General features: G+C 37.8%; 1 pseudogene; it reads right to left on the bottom strand.

Annotated features, from left to right (window-relative positions):
* The window catches only part of LOC142538243 (U-box domain-containing protein 52-like), a 50,243-nt pseudogene that overhangs the window by 22,549 nt on the left and 12,516 nt on the right, over positions 1-15,178 (bottom strand).

Below are 15,178 nucleotides of genomic sequence, written 5' to 3'. Positions count from 1 at the left end.
TTATATTTGCATACAGTTGGATTACATTATCGCTTTTTAAACCTTACACTTCGTGTTTGAACTTCATCTCCGAAAGCTTTCTCGTTACTGATTCCAATTCTGCTATATGATGTGCCTTTTGTGCTAGTTGAACGGTAGATTTACACTTCTGCTTCTCCCTTTCCACAATGGCAAAAGCTGCCTTTTGCTAGCTTACTTAATTCCTCCATTTTCCACGTATTAAAAAAATGTTTTAGTTAATTTCATATTATGGGATGCTTCAGTATTTCCAGTACTTTCATTTTTATCAATAAAATACATGGTTTATATTGTAACTTAATTTACCTTTTCTCCAGCAGTTACTGATTCTTGGCATGCACCATTGTACTTTTTTATGATTTGCTTCAATTCTCCTTTCAATCTTTTCAATATGTCCTGTATTTCATGGAATACACATTAAATGATGTTGCATTTGTTAGAATAGATGCCCTGTAAGCTAACTGTTGGCTGAGAAATTTATTGACTCAAGTGTAATAAACAATCTTTATTTTAATATAATTTACTTTTTAATGGTTTCATTTTACTTTATTTGTATACCCATGCAATCATCATAGATAAAGTCCTTAATTATGCCTTAATACAAATGAATCGTAATTCGATGTTGAAACTCATTTGTAAACACTGCATATTCTAAATTCGTTCCTAGTCGATTCAGTCGCCTAAAATAAGGATAAAGGTCGCTTGAGCTCAAGACTAGCATCTGGGATGTTGTGTACTGCGTTTCTTGGTAAAGGCATAGAGATGTCCAAACATGCAGATGGGTACTCATATGATGATTATACCGAACAACCCTCCCTCGGACTTTCCAAGTGATTATTATTCATCGAGAGGATAAGTCCGTGGTTATGATTGTACACCATTAGTCTTTACGACCCGGAACAACACTGAGGCTCTATATGCTAGGGCTGTGCTTTGACTCGTTTACCGGCTCCGGAGAGTCGTCAGGTGGCGAGGTTGGGTACAGTTGCGACACATGTAGGAGCCAGTGCATTGTAGTCGGGAATTCACCGCTCACCTACGGGTGGTGTGGATAACCTATGTGATCTGATTAAATTATAGTGCGTGGAATTTCTGGCCAGAGTATGAGATGTACGTTAGAGAAGGAGTTCTCTAATAGTACATGCGATACCACTATTTATATGTATCACATAGTTATCGAATTATTATGCAACCCTCGATGAACCAATGGTTGCAGATTCGATCAGGATATATGAGATGAAGGGACCATACTGTACGTTAATCATAATCGACTGATTTTTGCAGGCACTCTCAGTGATACCTAGGGGATTATGGGGCGATGTTACTAGACGCTATTACCATGATCCGATGGGTGCAATCAGAAATAAGTTCTGACATTCTTGATCAAGGTGTTGATGAAAAGAATGAGGCTAACTAGGGTAAGCCCGAATAAGAATAAATGTTATTCTGAATCACAAAGAGTTGTGAACCCACGGCTAGCTGTATCCCTAAACCATTGAAGGTCACACAAGCACTGGATCATTTGTTCCCGTTGAGAGAATAAATTCAAGGAGTTGAATTTATATTATGATATAGTAAATTCAAGGAGTTGAATTTATGATAGTTAAATTTTGAGAAAATAAATTCAATGAGTTGAATTTATGAATTTATAAAATTTGGGAGAATAAATTTAAGGAGTTGAATTTATAAAATGTGAGAATTTAATTTATTAAACTCAAAATTGGGTTTATTAAATATTAAAATTTGGAGGTGATAAAATTCAAGGAGTTGAATTTATAATTTAAATAATAAATTCAAATGTTGAATTTATAATCAATTTAATTTATTAAGCCCAAAATTTGAGTTTATTAAATATTAAATTAAAATTGGTGGGAAGTATGTTTAATGGGCTTGTAGGAGTATAAGTCCAACATACTAAATAATTAAAGTTCTTAATGTACTTTGATTAATTAATTAAACTAGTTGGACTAGCCCAATTAATTAATCAAGCCCATTAATGTTAATTATATGAATTAGGTAATGACTTAATTGTAAAAGGTAATAATCAAGCCATAACCCTAGCCTCCATCATAGTGATTTTCGAAAAATCACTCTCCTCCTCCTCTCCAAATTTCGGCAACTTCTCTTTGGGAAATGTTTGAGCCGTCTCTCAAACTTTGATCTCCAACGTAAAATCTCTTCTAATTTTTCTAGTGCAAATTAGAAGAGGAACAAATCATCTAGTCGTGGACCTGATTAGAAGAATAAAGAAAGGAGTTTCTGAAGAACGTTCGTAGGGAATTCATCAAGAGCTATATCTGCTAACCCCGGAATAGTTGGAGCCAAGTGAATTAATTCACCAAAGGTATAAATTCTAATGCCCTATGAATGTTAAATCATAAAACAATACGAGTGCTCAAACATATATATTTTGATTGTCAAAATAAAATAAAATTTTTAAACTTCCGCTGCGTTTAGGCACGAGAAAACTGAGATCCAACATCATTCCCATCAAATTGTTACATTTTTTCCAAAACTTATTGAATTTTTTAAACTTCCGCTGCGTTTGGGCACGAGAAAAGTTTGTATCTTGCCATTCAAACCTCCCATTCATTTCGCAACTTCCTCATTCATTCCCTAGCCTCCTCTCCTCTCCATATTCTCGAAATTCTGAGATTATCAGCAAGAAAAAAAATCGTGAGTCTCCTAGAGAAAAGAAGAGGAGAGAAAACAAGCAAGAAAAGAGAACTCCGTCTCCGCCGCGCTGTGTTCGTCGTAATTGATTTGTTTTCGTTTCAAACAAATCCAAGGCATGTCTATATTTTTCTTTGCTCTTCAATAAAGTTATATAAATATTTTAAAACCTTACATGATCACGATTTCATGGAAAAAACCAAAATTTTTGACAACAATTTCGAAATTCTGCACAGATTTTCCTTGGCTCTCACTTGTTCTTCACGGTTTTGTAGTGCTTTTGTGATTGCAGGGGTTGGCTCGGTTCTAGGCACTCAAGGCTGCTTTTAGACACGATATGGGGTGTGTTAGGAAGGTGTTAGTTCATTGGTTTCAGTCCCTTCCCCCCCACAGCAACGAGTTTTGACAGCAACTCCCCATCATGTCATTTTGTGTCTCGATTTGCATGGTTTATTGTCTAAGGCGAGGGTTCAGATCTTGGCTGCTCTAGGGGCTGTAGCCATGGTTATAACCTCTCCTTAGCATGTCTAGGATGTGACCAAGATGACCTTTCATGGCTTGGTTCATGGTACCATCGGTTTTTAAAATAAACAAGACAAGTGCCCCTTCGATCCCCTTTCTTTTCCCTGCATGTGTAGTCTCGGTTTCGAGGTTGGTGTGGATCTTGGTTGGCTTTTTAGCCCTTAGCCATGGTTCACACAATGCCTCATGATGTCTAGATCATGCCATTGTCAATCACATGGCCACTGGAATGATCCATGACAGCAAAACAAGCAACATCCCCACACGTGCCATGTGTGTTCTCGGGTGAAGCTTGGGATCGTCGTAGGCGTTGGTTTGGATTGTGGTTGGCCTAGGGCCCTTAGCCATAGTTCGAACCACACCTTAGGATGTTTGGAAGGGGCTTTGGTTGGCGGTTCAAGCCCCAATGGCCAATAGCCTCGTAAACAAAGCAAGAAAGCACAACAGCTGCTGCTGTATTTTTGACAGCAACTGTGCCTTCAGTTCAGAGGCTTGTTTCGAGTTCTTGGTTGGCTTTTAGCCTATGGACTTGGACTGAAAAGTATCTCATTGAGTTAGGAAGGTCATGTTTTTGGCCGTTTGTGATTTGGTTGAGTTTAGAGGTCGTACGAGAATTTACGGTGCAATGTGCCAAAGTGACTCTCCAAAGAACGTTTCACGATTTTGGCCACCATTCACATCTTTTCGTGTACTACAACCTAGGGTCATATTTTCCAGTATTTTGGGTGTATTTTAATCATGGCTAAATGACGGTTCAATGTGGGTTCGGGTTGGTACGAAGCCATGGTTGAATATTAAGTTTGTTGGGCATAATAGTCTCGTTTTTAGTTCGATTTTGAAGTGTTGGTCAAGTTAAGTTATTTGCATGTTTCTCATAATAGAATTAGGTCGCAGCGAGCCTGGGAACGATCCAACCCAATTAGTAAAATAAAACAGGATTTATTATTATATTACGTGCATAAAATATAAAATATTTATTTTTGAGATATATGCTATATGTCTTGTGGCCACCTCACGCTTATAGGATTCAGTTTATGGGATTATTACTTCACCCGGTGACTTACGACCGGTTCATGTTCATGTATGGGTACGGATATCCAGTCCAAGGGCTGTAATGATCTTTACCGCCCAATATACTGTGGTTTAGTCTGATCAGACGTGCATATTATGTTACGTTACGTTATGGGCCACTTGCGTAGAACATTATCTCAACAGAAAATTATGATATGCTATTTTATGACTGGGCTCTATCGAGCAAACATTTTACGTACGATTTTAAGTTATGCATGTATTTATAATTATTCATGACACGATTTTCACGTTACGCTTTACGATATGATATCTTTACATGGCATGAAATTTTATGATATATTTTACTTGTTATTCACGATATATGCATGCTGAGTCTTTAGACTCACTAGACTTGATTGTTGTAGGTACGGATGAGGTCGGGACCGAGGGCACGGACTAGTGAGCTAGCTTGGGTCGGCAGTAGTAGGAACCCGAGTACCTCATGTTTCAGTTTATTTACCATTTTTATGCTCAAACTCATTTTGTCTTGTTGAAATATTTTTAAGTGATTGTTTTGGAACAGTATTTTACTTCCGCTGCTATTTTAACATTTAAACATTTTTATCAGTTTATTTTATGAATGAGGCAAGTTATTTACTTTTAAAGAAAAATTTTAAATTATTCCGCAAATTTTCAAATACGAAATACGGGCCTCGACAGAAGTATTCTTGCTTTCATCATTAAATGAAAAATCAGAGACAGTACTTTTCCAACTTCCTTGACTAAAATCAGATGTTCAGAATCTATAAATTGAATATACTTGTCCGACCCAGTATGGGAGAATCAAATAATGGTCAAGAAACAATGCCACATAATTACTCTCAAAGATTTAGCATGATCTCCAACCTAGTCTAAAAGGACCAAGGAGTGGTTTAGATGATACCGCACCATCACTAACGGTGATGTGGAACATCTGCACCATTTGGTATGGACCCGAGTGCAATGACCAAAGGATGGTCTAGATGATATCATATCAATTATCACAGTAATGTGACAATAATATTCTCCCTTTGATCTGAATCCATTTTGAAATTACCAAAGGTGCCACTTTGAGTGAGTCATACATCATCTGCATGCTTTTGATCTAGTCGCATTTGGTTCTTGTGTAACTAAATGTAACGTGATCAAGACTTTGTGGATTGCCGTCTGGTGTCATTATTAGAGTTTAAAAATTTTTATTTTTGAGCTAATCATACTCCTCTGTTATAAGAATACATGCAATTGTGAAATTCCGTCCAGGTATAGACGAATTGTTATCCGACAACAGAGTAAAATTTGGGTCGACTTAAAGATGAAATTTTGCATAATCTGGACAATGAAGCAAGAAAACATGGTGACATTGAACTACTTGCACTTTTCGCTACCAGATTTGGTTTTCAACACTTTTCCATTTGAAGAAGTGTAAAATGAACAAGAATCTGATGCAGATTTCCACATTGAACTCTGAACATTTGCATTTCTAAATGTTCCGTGAATACCAAAGAAATATTAAATCATGGTTATTAAAAGCGTGCACTTGGCTGTGGCTAGCGACAGGCCCTGCCAGGCGCACCCACCGGCGCAACACTTGAAACAAGCTTGCTTAAACATGTGCCTATGCCTAGGCGTGATGCATCCGAAAGGCGCATGAGCGTGCTCTTTAAAAAAGTGAGTTGATATTTTTTAAATAGATAAAAATGAACTCGAGATTAACCAATTTTGAAGCCAAATTAGCAAAACACATGGATAATTAATGATAAAAAAACCCTGTTGTCAGACATTTATGCGAGACTTTTTTATAAGTAAGTTCAGAAGTCCTCTATGAAAACTTTTACTGTCATCCTCCCACTATGATGATGATATAGTTGATGAAGATGAAGAAGAATATGATGATTTAGATGATATTGTAATCCTCTATGCAACTTTTAATTTAATTTCTTCGACACATGAATTGATGACTTACTAATGAATTTTAGATTATTAAAGTTTTTTCTGGTTATAATTTTCGCTACATTATCTATTAATGAATTTTTATTTATAATGTTTGCTATCTTAATTTATGTAATATTATAAATTTATATTATAAATACCTTTATATATATTGAATTTTAAAATGTATGCCAAATGCGCTTTACTTCGATAAAGCGTATACTTCGTCTTGTGCCTTACTCTTTAGGCTCCACAGTACCCTAGTGCTTTAGTACGCCTTGCGTCCTAAATAACTGTATAATAAATCCAGGTGAACATGTCATACATGCATGTATATGTGTGAGTATTTGAAAACGTTAGATTAAAAACCGCATGTTTTTATTTTTTATTTTTTACCTTTTTGAGGCGATGTGTGGTAGGTAAATATATATACTGTGCGATGGCATCTTGACTAGAAGTGTAAAGTCCAAAATGGGAAACGTAATCCAACTGCATTTAAATCTGAGAAAAATTAAAAGGCCTAATTAAATTATTTTAATTACGTTAATTAAATGTTGTAGACATATTTACATGTTTAAAATATGAATTTTTCCTGGAATGCAAATATCAGTATTTCTACGGTTATTCGAGACGCGACTGAGGAACGGAGACCGGAAAATTTAAAGGAAAAAATATTTTTATTAAATGAATAATTTTAATTATTTAATATATTGTATAATTAATATATGATTTTTGAAAATTGTGTCTTTTGAGGTGTTTTTGCATATCGAGTTATATTTTAAATCGATAATCGAAATTTGACAAGAATAAGAACTTTTTGGAAAGTCGGTTAATATTTTCGAAAATTTTTCTAAACGATATATTCTTCCTACATTCTAATGGGCCTATTATATTATGGTTTTTGGGTCTAATTGGCTACCATAGTATCTATATCAAAACTTGACTCTCAAGCCCTAAAATATCCTACACAACTCACTAATAGGCCATAGAAACCTAGGGTTTTCTCCTCCCTAGAAACACACGCACACACCTACACATTCCCAAGCACTTTCACGTTGGACTTTGAAGGGCAAAACGAAGCAAGGTTTTCCCCGTCTCTCCGCCAACGCTCCCTCGCATCTAGACTTGAATTTTCGTGCGTGAATCACGCAAAGACACACCTTATTCCATATTTTCTCATCATTCATACCATAATACGTGTGAATATATATGTTTGCAAGAATAATTTGATATCATTTTAATATTTTCTTTTTTACGATATATACATGGAAAATCTTGGGTTTCTTGCCATATAAATCATATTATTGATGTTGCACAAAGGGCTTCTGGGTTAGGGATGATAGGGGCATAATTTAAGGATTGTTAAAAGGTCCTAGATGGGGTTGTGCAAGGGTGGAAAGGAAGGACAAGGGGTTGAACGAAATTGGGTTTTCGAGGGAGCTAGGGTTCGGTTTTTGGTTCTTGAAGGGTGCATGCATGTGCCGGGGGGGGGGGGGGGGGGGGGCTGCATCTAGGTGACCTAGGAGGGCTGTGGAGTGGTCCTAGATAGGTTGAGGGGTGGCTGGTGCAAGGGCAAGGGTAGGAGCCGCACATCTTGGCCGCGCAACCGTGCTGCGCGTGCGATCGAGGCAAACCATGAATGTTCTCGTGCATGAATGGTTAGTTTGGTCTAGGATGGGTACTGGGTTCGGTCTTGGTCCTAGGATTGTCGGTTAGGGCATGGTCTCGTTGGTTTGGGGCTAGGATCGAATGAGAGTGAGCTTATTGGAGGCTAGGGTTTAGTCGAAAAGTGCAGAAAATTCCAGCGGGTTTTCTAGGCATTTACAAGGGTTATAAATGGATTGAATGGGTTGTAAAGGGGCTGGTTTGGTGTTATTAAGCTATGAGAAAGTTTGGTTAAGATTCAGGTTGATTCAAGTTAAAACTAAGACTTCGATTCAAGTTTTAAAAAGAATTACAAAAGTTAGTCAATGGGTTTATTTTTATATCTAAGAAATGTTAATGGGTGTGGTTTAAGGTGTTATGGTAAGTTTGGATGGATTCGGGTCGAAATTTTAAGGTCCAGGGGTAAATTGGGAAAACTAGGGTTTCAGGGGCAAAATGGTTATTTTACACCTGAAAAATGTTATGTGCCCTGGCAGTGTCCCGATAACTGTAATGAATGTTAAAATATTTTTTTTGAAAGCTTATGGAATTTTATGATGAAAAATGATAGATGCTAAAAGATGTGTTGCATGCTTGGTTTAAAAAGAAAATGATATTTATGAATGTATTTTTATAAATTGATCGAAATGATGAAAATGTTTTGAATAAAATGATTTGATTGTGACGGTAAGGAAATGGGGATTTGTGAGGGACAAAGCCCCAGTGGAATAATTTTACGGGACAAAACCCCGTGGGAACCCAATACCGAATTTCATTGACCATGGTCCAGAAACGGAAAAGTAGTTGTTTGTGTCCCTGTCAACTATAGGCCAAGGCGCAAAACAGAAAGTGGCTACTATTGCCCCATCATTTGGTACCATGGTTACATCTAAGATTGATCAATCAACCGAAAGATGAAAGGATGATCACAATTAATGAACTGATTTCCCAAAAAAAGAAACGCGTATGATGAAAGGAAAGTTATATGAAGAAAGAAAATGTTTAAGTTTATGCATGTTCATATTAAACCTATTTATTAAAAGTATTTTTGTAATGCCCGAGATTTTGATGATTGTAATCTGAAATGATTTATTGATAATTGACGTGATTATAGACGGAAAGGAACAGACCGGGGAGAACAAGAGGAGACATTGTTATGTGCGAGGACTGAACCCCTTGCGCATATGCGCGACCAAGCAGGGCGCATATGCGCGAGGCAGACAGAGAACCTCGCGCATATGCGCGACCAGGATGCGCGCATATGCGCGAGCATGGCAGAGAACCTCGCGCATATGCGCGAAGAGAGGACGCGCATATGCGCGAGCTGAGGATATGAAGAATGCCGAGACCAGTAGGTCTCGCACATATGCGCTGGGGAAGGTTGCGCACATGCGAGAGACGTGCAACATAAAGATTTAGCCACTTGTTCTTTTCCATGAAATATATATATAACAATCCTTCATCATAATACATATTTTCAGCAGCAAAAAGGAACGAGGAAGGTTTAGGAGATTTCAAGTTTCCTTAGAAGACTAGAATTCTGATTTTGCAAAATCCAACCGTTTGATTTTCCATCTGAGTTCAGTACAGTGTTTCTATCAACAAAAGCAACAGAAGGACGTAAGTTTTCTTATGTTTTGATATGATTTGAAAATCCGATATGAGAAGAATCATGATATGACTATTATTATCTATACTTGAGATTGTTGTCATTGTATAATTGAAATCAGATCGAAGAACGGATACCATATGAAATTGTCATCATTTTCGGATTTGATTTGATTGAGATTATACAGATTTTATATCAGATTAAGTTTGTTATCGAGTATGAGTTGTTGAGATTGATATCTGATTGATATTGTATTGCTGGGTATATCGAGATTGTGCCGTTATGCCGTTGAAACAGAATTAGACTGAGTTCTGATTATATCCAGTATTGATGGGGTTGTATATTGACATTATACTCCTCAATATTGTCATTGCCAGATTGAGTATTGACAACTTCGACTTCAAGACCTCCACTTCGTCAGAACTACGAAAAGAAAGGTATAAATCAATGTCGAACCGGGAAGATACGACTCAAGTTAGATTTGAATTGAGTTTCTCGAACCACATACTTTATTTTATTGCATTGATGTTTGCAATTCATGAGATTGATATGCTTAGTCTATTTTATAGCAAAGCATGTAATGAGTCATAGGCTGATGCGCCTAGTCATTGGCATAAGTGCCAAGTTTTTGGCGGATGTGCCAAGACACTGGATGTTTGGTTTATATCGATGTTGCTTAGGATTATATCGACTTCTATTGCTGAGATTCGATATAGTGTGCCAATGTCCAGGAACCGGGATCCCTAGATTAGAGAAGAGTCGAGTCTGAGATTATGAGTCAAGAGTTGATTTACAGTTTTATATTGATTCATGTCTTTCAGATTATGATACATGTTATTGATATCTGTTTCATGCCTTTACATTTGTTATATGATTGCATGTATACGTTTTTTATACTGGGAATTATATTCTCACCGGAGTTATTAGGGTGTTGTTGTGTTTGTATGTGTTCATGACGACAGGTGGGACAGGATCAGGGTCAAGAAGAGGATGAGAGATCAAGATTAGCATGGAGATCCGGACTTAGAAGTAGAGTTGATTCCACTACCTGATACGTAGGGAATGAACAGTAGTTTTTTATGACTTACTATTGTACAAGACTTATACTTTTGATCTAGATGTTGATCTTGTAAATGAAATAAGATTTATTTCATATGTTGCGCACTCATGTATTTTTAAAAAATTTTTTTGAGCCAATTTACTTAATTGTTACATTTGATCCTTTTCTTAATAATGATTAAGAAGACGAATTAGGTTCGGGTCCCCACATCTGGTGGTATCAGAGCAGTAGGTTCCTTAGACTGAGATAGAAGCTAGTGAACGGGGTAGATTGAGTTTTCTTTCCTGCTTTTGCTATGCTAGTATGTTTTACTGCTTTAATACATATTTACCTGATTATCTTATTTGATTGGAAACATGTGTGAATTGAGAATGAATTAGAACCGATTCTTGATCAGCAGTAAGATGATCAGAGGAGGACTGAAACAGATTTGTTGTATTTGGTGGCTAACCATTTTGATAATCAGATATGCCTCCTCGAAGAATCCCAGAACAGGGTAGTACTTTGACGAATCCAATGGATGTTACAGCAACTCCTATGGAAACACTACTGAAGAGATTTCAGTCGTTTAAACCGCGGACCTTGAAGGGCACAGAGAATTCTGTTGGGTGTGAGAGTTGGCTCGATGATATAGAGATGCTGTTTGATTCACTCGATTATACAGATAAGCGTAGAGTTAGATTGAGCGGACACCAATTGCATGACGTTGCAAAGAATTGGTGGATCACGACTAAGAAGGCTTTGGAACACCGAGGTACAGTTATCACTTGGAAAATCTTTAAGATTGAATTTTATCAAATATTTTTCCCAGTATCGTACAGGAAAGACAAGGGAGCAGAGTTTGCCAATTTGAGATAGGGTCAGTTGAAAATTGAGGAGTATGTTTTCTACCTTGTTGCGTTTTGCTCCACATGTTGCTGATTATGATGAATTTGTTGCTGATCAATTTATCAATGGGCTGAATCCTGAGATTTTTTCATTGGTAAACACTGGAAGACCGAACAATTTTGCTGATGCCCTGAACAGAGCAAAATGAGCTGAAGCTGGCCTGATTAGGCAGAAAGGAGCTTCGTATGTTCCTCCAGCACCGAAACAGCAAACCTTCAGTCCCATTCCAACAACCCCCTCCTAGATTTGAGAGTGGAAGTAGTAGCAGTGGGAAGAAAGATCAGTTGAGAGTCAGAGGGAAACAGTTCAAGAAGTCTGACAGCACTTTCTCTAGCTCCAGTGGTTCCAAATAGAGTTATACAGGAGCTTATTGCAGGACTTGTGGAGGAAGACATCCCACAGAGCAATGCCAATGAGTATTTGGTAGTTGCCATATCTGCAGACAGCAGGGACATTTTGCTAGAGTATGTCCACAGAGAGGTTCCCAGAGATCCCAGGGAGCAGAATCATCTGGATCAGTGGCTCAGACTGATAGAAAATCATCAGCTGTTCACTCTTTTCAGCCACCACCGACTACTCAGTCACAGCCAAGGCCAGGAGGAAGTCAGACTGTTAGCCAGCTTCTGAGACAGCAGGGCAGAGTGTTTGCTTTGACTGAAGAACAGGCACAGGAAGCACCAGATAATGTTGTTGCAGGTAACTGTTCTCTTTGTGGTTATCCTGCTTATGTATTGATTGATACAGGTGCATCCCATACATTTATTTCTGAAAGATTTGCATTGATTCATATATTGCCTGTTGAGTCATTATCTACTGTACTATCTGTCTCTTCACTGTTGGGGAGAGGTCTTATATCAGTGAATTTTGTGAAACATTGTATGCTACAGTATGACGGGCATAAGATTGAGTTAGATTGTATTGTACTTGGGTTGTCTGATTTTGACTGTATTATTGGTATCGATATGCTGACCAAGTATAGAGCTACCGTAGATTGTTTCCAGAAGATCGTGAGATTCATACCTGAGATGATTGATGAATGGAAATTTTACGAGGGATTCCTTGTGTATTCAGTAGACGTACTGAAATCGAGGCCATCATTGGCAGATTTGCCAGTGGTATGTGAGTTTGCTGATGTATTCCCAGATGAGATTCCAGGTTTGCCTCCAGTTCGAGAGGTAGAATTCAGCATTGAATTGGTACCTGGTACAGTTCCGATCTCTAGAGCTCCATACAGAATGGCACCGATTGAATTGAAAGAATTAAAAGATCAGTTAGAAGATTTACAGCCAAGGGCTACATTAGACTGAGTGTTTCTCCTTGGGGTGCTCCAGTACTATTTGTCAGAAAGAAGGACGGTTCAATGAGACTCTGCATTGACTATCGGCAATTGAACAAGGCTAAGGTAAAGAACAAATACCCTTTGCCTCGTATCAATGATTTATTTGATCAGTTGCAGGGTCTTTCTGTTTATTCCAAGATCGATTTGAGATCTGGATATCATCAAGTGAGAGTTAGAGATTCTGATATATCGAAGACAGCTTTCAGAACAAGGTATGACCATTATGAGTTTATAGTCATGCCGTTTGGTTTAACGAATGCTCCAGCTGTATTTATGGGTTTGATGAACCGTGTATTTCAGAAGTATCTTGATGATTTCGTGATTGTATTTATTGATGATATTCTGATCTATTCCAAGAATATGATTAATCATGCTGAACATTTGAGAACTGTGTTGAAAATTCTTAGAGCTGAGAAATTGTATGCAAAACTGTCGAAATGTGAGTTTTGGCTGAGACAGGGTGTGTTTCTGGGTCATATTATATCTGGAAACGGTATTTCTGTTGATCCTAGCAAAGTTGAGGCAGTGATCAGTTGGCCTAGACCGACATCAGTGCCAGAGATATGCAATTTTATGGGTTTAGCAGGGTACTATCATCGATTCATTCAAGATTTTTCCACTATTGCAAAGCCGATTACTCAGTTGACTCAGAAGAATGCACCATTTGTTTGGTCAGAAGAGTATGAGTCCAGTTTTCTAGAATTGAAGAAGAGATTGACTAGTGCTCTGGTGTTGACTATTCCGTCAAGTACTGGTGATTTTGTTGTATAGTGTGATGCTTCTCACAGAGGATTGAGCTGCATTTTGATGCAGCGAGGACATGTCATTGCCTATGCCTCGAGACAATTGAAGACACATGAGACTCGCTACCCAATTCATGATCTTGAATTGGCAGCCATCGTATTTACATTGAAGATATGACGACATTATCTATACGGTGAGAAGTTTGAGATTTATTCTGATCACAAGAGTCTGAAATATCTGTTTTCACAGTCAGAACTGAATAAGAGGCAATGAAGATGACTTGATTTATTGAAAGATTTTGATTGTGAAATCAAATACTATCCGGGAAAGTCCAATGCAGCAGCTGATGCACCGAGTTGAAAGGTATGTTCTTTATCCTTATCGACGATTGGTGTTTCAAATTTGATTGAAGATTGCTGTCTTTTTGGATTAGCATTTGAAACAGATTGTAGATCGTTGAGACTCTATACTATTAAAGTCGAACCAGAACTGATGCTGAGAATTAAAGAAGCATAGAGAATTGATCAGAATGTGCAGAACTCTATTTCGATGGTCAGAGCAGGGTTTCGATCAGAATATCAGGTTCGTGATGATGTGTTGTATGTGAATAATCGTCTTGTTGTGCCAGATGTTTCAGACTTGAAACGACAGATATTGTCAGAAGCGCACAGTAGTCGATTCAGTATTCATCCTTGTGGCAGAAAGATGTATAATGATTTGAAAAGACAGTTTTGGTGGAAACTGATGAAAGCAGATATTGCAGAGTTTGTATCCAAATGTCTGAATTACCAATAGGTGAAAGCAGAAAGAAAGAAACCAGGAGGTTTGTTGCATAGCTTGTCTATTCTTGAATGGAAATGAGATCACATTTCGATGGATTTTGTGACGAAGCTACCGTGATCCTCCTGAGGTTGTGATGCGATTTGGGTCATGATTGACAGATTAACCAAATCAGCATGTTTTATTCCGTACAAGATGACGTACAGACATGACCAGATGGCAGAGATTTATGTCAAAGAAGTGGTCAGATTGCATGGAGTGCCGAAGTTGATTGTATCAGACCGTGATCCTCATTTTACTTCGCACTTTTGGCACAGTTTGTAGCAAGCTCTAGGTATTAAATTGCACCTTATTACTGCATATCATCCTTAGACTGACGGACAGTCAGAGCGGACTATCCAGACATTGGAAGATATGCTTAGAGCTGTAGTGCTAGATTTTGGCACTAGTTGGCAAGATTTTTTGTCTCTTTGTGAGTTTTCGTACAACAACAGCTATCAGACGAGTATAGAGATGGCTCCATTTGAAGCGTTGTGCGGCAAAAAGTGCAGAACCCCTCTCTATTGGGATGATATTTCTGAGGTACCTGAGATTGAGCCTGATATGATTCGAGAAATGACTGAGAAAGTGAAGTTGATTCATAAGAGAATGAAGACAGCTCAAGACAGACATGCCAAATATGCTAATGTTTGATGTCAAACTCTAGTATTTGAGGCAGGAGACAGAGTATTTCTGAAGATTTCTCCTTTCAGAGGTGTTGTCAGATTTGGCAAGAAAGGGCGGTCTTTATGAGATTCTCGAGAAGATAGGAGATCGTGCCTATCGACTCGTTTTACCGCCTTCTCTATCTGGAATACATGATGTCTTTCATGTATCTCTATTGCGGAAGTATCTTCCTGATACATCTCATATTATTCAGCCA

Source organism: Primulina tabacum, chromosome 3 (assembly GCF_025594145.1).
Source record: "Primulina tabacum isolate GXHZ01 chromosome 3, ASM2559414v2, whole genome shotgun sequence".
Lineage (NCBI taxonomy): Eukaryota > Viridiplantae > Streptophyta > Magnoliopsida > Lamiales > Gesneriaceae > Primulina > Primulina tabacum.
This window is presented reverse-complemented; position numbering and strand designations above follow the sequence as displayed.